General features: G+C 43.0%; 1 pseudogene; it reads left to right on the plus strand.

The window, feature by feature from the left end:
- The first annotated feature begins 245 nt into the window (after nucleotides 1–245).
- Nucleotides 246–5358, plus strand: LOC113837757 (annotated as a pseudogene).
- The last annotated feature ends 645 nt before the right edge of the window (nucleotides 5359–6003 follow it).

A 6003-nucleotide genomic window follows, 5' to 3' on the forward strand; every position in this document is an offset into this window, starting at 1 on the left:
AACCAGAAACAAAAACTACAGGCCAATATACCTGAGGGCTATAAATTAAAAATGCTTAGTAAAATAAATGTAAATAGAGTACACACACACATAAAACTGATTACCCACCATGACCATGATGAATTTATCACTGAAATTCATGTCAATAAATGTAATAAGCCACATAAATGGGGATAAAGACAAAATCACATGATCATCTCAATAGAGGGCAGAAAAAAGCCTTTGACAAAATCCAACATGTGGCCATGATAAAAGTCCAGGATGAAGTATTACTAGAGGAAACAAACCTCAACATAATAAAAGGTAAATACAATAAACCCACAGCTAAGATCATCCTAAATAGAGGGAAAACTTGAAGCAATCTCACTGTCATCTTGTAAGAGAAAGGGCTGTCCACTATTTCTTCTCCTTTTCAATACTGTGGTCAAAGCACTAGGTGGAGTAATAATGCAAGAGAAGGAAATAAACGGGATATAAATAGGAAGAGAAGCCAGACTGTACCTGTTTGCAAATGACATGGTATTCCATATGAGATTCAAAAACTCTACCAGAAAACTTCTAGAAACAAATTCATCAATGTGTCAGGATACAGAATCAATTTGCACAAATCAATAGATTTTCTATATACCAACAAAAACATACATTGACAGAGATTGTGGACATACTCTCATTCATAATAGCCTCAAAATAAAATATCTGGGAATAAGTCTAGCCAAGGGGATTAAAATACCTTTACGGTGAAAGCAATAAACCTATGAAGGGAGAGAAAGATCCTAGAAAATGGAAACACACCCCATGCACATGGATTGGTAGAATTAATATTGTGAAAAATGACAGTTTCACCAAAAGCAATTTATAGATTCAATGTAATCTCAATCCAAATCTCCATCCCACTGTACACAGAAATAAATTTTTCTAAAATTCTTACGGAACTACAAAAGATTTATATAGCCAAAACAAACTTGAGCAAAAAGAACAATGGGCAATTATTGCCATAACATTCTAATCCTCGAGATATAATACAGAGCCATAGTACTAAAGACAATATGGTATTGGCAGAAAAACAGATGTGAAGCCCAAAGGAACAAAATCAAAGATCCAAATATGAGTATATGTAACTTAATCCATTTAATACTTGATAAAATGCCAAAAACAACCTGGAGAAAAGAAAGCATCTTCAACAAGTGGTGCTGGGAAAACTGAATGCCCACATGTAGGAGAGTGAAATTAGACCTGTGTTATCATATTGCACAGAAACTAACTCTAATGGATCTGAGACCTAAATGTGAAACCCCAACTGAAACTGCTAGAAGAAAATATAGGCAGTACCCTACATGGTATAGATGTAGGAGAGGATTTTCTGAATAAGAACACTATTTGCCCAAGAAATAAGGCCAATAGACAAGTGGGACTTCATGAAAACTAAAAAGTTTCTGTTCAGCTAAGGAAACAGCCATTTGGGTGAGCAGGAAATTCACAAAATGGTGGAGAATTTTTTCAAGTTATACATCTGACTGAGGATTACTATCTAGAATATAAAGAACTAAAACAAACAGTCAAGAATGTCTCATTCAAGAAATGACCCTGGGATCAGAATAGAATTTTTAAAGTTACTTTATTTTTTAAAATTTCATTTTACATTCCAACCACAGTTCTCCCTCCCACCACTTTTCCTTCTCCCCGAGCCCACCTTGGATCCACTCTTCCCAACAGATAAGGGCTCCCATGAGGAGTCAACAAAGCTTGGCACATTAAGTTGGGGCAGGAACAAGTCCCTCCCCACTGCCTTAAGATTGAGCATGTCAACCCCTCATAGGGAATGGGTTCCAATGAGATAGCTCATGCTGGGGATAGTCTGGTCCTACTGCCAGGGGCCCCTCAGATAGTCCAAGCTTCACAACTCTCTCCCACACGCAGAGGGCCTAGTTTGGTCCCATGGAGGCTCCACAGTTGTCGGTCCAGAGTTCATGAGTTTCCACAAGCTTGGTTCAGCTGTCTCTGTAGATTTTCCCATCATGATCTTGACCTTCTTTGCTCATATACTCCCTCCTCCCTCTCTTTGACTGGACTTGCGGAGCTCTGCCCAGTGCTTGGATGTGGATCTCTGATTCTGCTTCCGTCAGTCACTGGATGACAATTAGTGTAGTCCAATCTGATTACAGGGGAAGATAAATTCAGGCACCCTCTCCACTATTGCTAGGAATTTTAGCTGGGGTGGGTCATCCTTGTGGATTTCTGGGAGTTTCCTTAGCATCAAGTTTCTCCCTAACCCCATAGTTGCTTTCATTATATCTCAAAAATACTCATCATCCCTAGCAATTAGAGAAATGCAAATCAAAACAACGTTGATAATTCATTTTACCCCAGTCAAAAATGGCAAAGATCAACAAAATATTCAATAACAAACACTGAATGGGGTGCAGGGGAAAAAGGAACCCTCATTCACTGGTGGTGGAGTTTGTAAACTAGTTCAGCCAGTTTAGAAATCAGTGTGGAGAACCTTCAAAAATATAAAAATAAATTTACCATATGACATAGCTATAACACTCCTTGGCATATGCCCAAGGACTTGACATCTTACTCCATAGATACTTCTCAGGCATGTTCATTGCTGCTCTATTCACAACAGATAGGCAATGGAACAAAATAAATGTCTTTCAATGAACAAATGGATAATGAAAATGTGTAATGTTGCACGATACTACTCAGCTGTAAAGAAAAAAATGAAATCATGAACTTTGCAAGTAAATTGGTAGAACTATAAAAGTTCATATTGAATGAGGTAACCAAACTCCAAAAGGCAAACATCACATGTTATTCCTCATCTGAGGTTCCTAGCTTCCCTCCACATCTTTGATGTGAGAAACATATCCTGGAGAAACACGAAAAACTAAGTAAAAAAAGTGATGATTTCAGTGGTTGGGGAGAGCTCTAGAGAGGAGAATGTTAGGGTTCAAATAATCTGAAGGGGAAAATGGGAAGAATGGGAGGCTCTAATTAGGGAGATGGGGACATATAGGAGACAGAGGAAACAGGGTCGAATAACGGTAAGGATGTCTGAAAAGTCATAAGGAATCACACCATCAATTATACCTATAATATACCTATGTAGGTATACAAACATACATTTAAAAGTAAACTTTCCCATGTGGGCTAAAAATGTTCCCTCCAAGATCCAGGTATCATCTACCCAAACCCCCAACACTAGGCATGAGAAACCCTCTTTTGAGTTGTTGGTCAAAGCTATCCAGTAGATTATCCCCAAATTACAAGCTATTGTCCCAGGTCCATTTGCCCCACCAGAGGTAGAAGGTAAGTCCCTATGGCTGAAGACACCATGTATGTAAGATAAAGGGTCCAGAGGCCCCTGAGCTGGAGCTGACCTGAATGCCTCCTCCCTGAGGACTAGCTTTCATGGTACTAGAAGATGTCATGCAAGCCTCCAAAGGAGGGAAGAACAAACAGTTATACCCAGTTATGATGCCTATGAACAACAAAAATGATCAGTGCAATAAGGTTCAATAGTGGCACACATACCTTGGTGGTAGCCAATAGCTGTCTAATTGAACTTAAGACCTGTCAACAAGAGGGGAAACATTCCTGATATTCAAACCTGACCAATAACCTAGGACTAGTTTTTTTGTGTGAGGGCATAGAGATTGTTTTTTTTTTCAATTGAAAAATAGATTTTTGAGGGAAGAAGGAAGCATAGGGAAAAAGGGAGAGAAGAGGAGGGGTGGTGGTGCCATGGAGGAGGAGCAAGAGCAGGAATCTGGAGGGGAATGGAGAGGAAAAGCTCCTGAGTGGCATGGCACTCCTGCTCCTCAGGAGCTTCCCAGCCCCTTCTAAGTCAGGGCTGAATCCACAGAGAAGAAGGAAACTGTGTGGGTACCAACAATCAAAGCTATGTCTGTGACATAGGGCACTGCAGTGGACAGTATCAGTGTTGTTACAATAACTCTGGTGTAAGTCCCTGCCCAGGGCTTTCTTGGCATTCTAGGGTCCTGGTTACTGTCTCTGCTCCTTGGGAAACCAAAAGCTAGCCAGCCTTTTCTGATTCTCTTGGGGACAGTGTTGTGTTCTGGCTGGTGTGTATGAGGGTCTGAGAAAGCACTGAAGGAAGACCCCCAGACTCAAATAGTATGCAAAAGCAAAGAGTGCTTATTTACCAGCACAGGTTGTTTACTTGTACAAAATGGCAAGGATCCCGATCCCGAGAGGAGCCCACAGGCTCCCTTTTAGCACAGCTAGGAGAATTTCAGGAGTGGTTAGGTCATCTCAAACATAATTGGCTAAACAAGCAACAGTTACATTAGCATACTTTTAATTGTCTGAGGTTTTATCTTTGGACATACTTGGGTAATTTTCAAGGGGGAATGCAGGAACTGCCCTTGAGACATAGAGGGGCTGACTCAGGCCTTATTTGTGCTCTCCCCTGGTCCCCGAATGTACTTTGTTGATAAATGGCCCTTTGTTGGGAGAGACACCTGCTTGCCACTGTCAGATAACTGGAACCTAAATTCAGTTGTAAAACAGGGAAAGTTTAAATCCTTCAGTGTGGACCAGCCCCATTCTAAGCTGCTGCTGTGTCTGCCACCACCACCGAGCCATGCACTGCTTAGGCTGAGCAGTGGCAACATGAAATCAACTTGATCGCCTACTAAGAAGCCCACAATTACTCAAAGCTGCCATTTTACTCCAGGTTTTTTTTCCAAACTACTACTTCCTTACAAGGAAGTGGTGAGCCTACCTACAACTCCTCCCCCACCATACAGGGCTTTCCAGCCACAAGGGTAGCAGGTGTTGCTTCCTTAGGGTGGCCTTGCAGGTGGTAGCCCCCCAATGTGATGATCTATCCCAGGGCTCTCAGGGACCACAGTGCAGTCCTTTGTCTGGACTGAACAAGCAGCACAAGACTCCCAAATGTTGCTGGCTCTCAGCCTTTTGAAGTGATTGGGCAGTCACTAAAACCCCTGGAATGGAGTCCAGCAGCTCAGTGCCTGGCCACAGGGAGCTGGACGCAGGGGTCTTACTGAACAGGGATTTGGAGTGTAGGGGGAAGCTACTGAAAGTTTCAAGTTCTGAGCATGGTACTGTACCCCCTCACTCCTACCCCAACACCGGACAGCAAAGACAAGAAACCTGGCAGACATTACTGCTTCACAGATGATGTGTGGGTATTGAGTTATGTGTGTGTGCAACTGGGGCTACCATGATGGTGATCTCAAAGAATTCAATACATTCATGGATGATGCCCTGGAAGGGCCCCTGGATGTCTCTGGCAGTTGTCACATAAGGGCTCTGGCCTATCCTCTGAGGAATAGTACCTGCCACTACTGTCTTGGTGCCTGCTGCTAAACACCATCACCGAACAGTACTCACCAGACTCAAAGTGCAGCAGCTTCCACCTCACCCTCATCCCCTGACAGCTAGAACAGGCCCTGCCTGCAGCAGAGAGCTTGACAAACAACCAGGGTAGAGGACAGCCACAAGACAGCGTCAAGTGACCTATAGAAGCCATTTTGTCCTTTTATCTTTTTCCCCTCCTGTCTCATTTTTCCCATATCTCCAGATACAAACTTGGGGTGTGGATGCCTTGTCTCCCCTACAAAGCCACAGTACTGTAGAAGCCCGAGAGGCTGGTTCTGGGATTCATTCTGCACTCCCTTTTTCTCTGCTTGGCTGAGAAACGTGTCTGGAAAACTCCTGAGGACTGAGGCTGGGGCTAGACTCCAAGATGGATCTCAGTGGATTTGTAAGAGAAGGTCCCTGTGTTTCAGCCTGGGAGAGAGTTTTTCTTGGCCCTGAGTGAAGAAAGAAACCATCAGGGACCTGTGACTGTCACCTGTGACTACCAGTGTCTGCAGAAGTGGCATTGGCTAGTCTGGTGGGAGAATCAGAGCCAATGGACAGGTTGGTGAGGGACTTGATGGCCTAGCAAGCCCAGGGTGGGAAGTACACATCTGTGCATTACAGAGATTTCCTTCTCAGCAGGCTTTGGCT

The sequence above is a fragment of the Cricetulus griseus genome, chromosome X (genome assembly GCF_003668045.3).
Source record: "Cricetulus griseus strain 17A/GY chromosome X, alternate assembly CriGri-PICRH-1.0, whole genome shotgun sequence".
NCBI classification, from domain to species: Eukaryota; Metazoa; Chordata; class Mammalia; order Rodentia; family Cricetidae; genus Cricetulus; species Cricetulus griseus.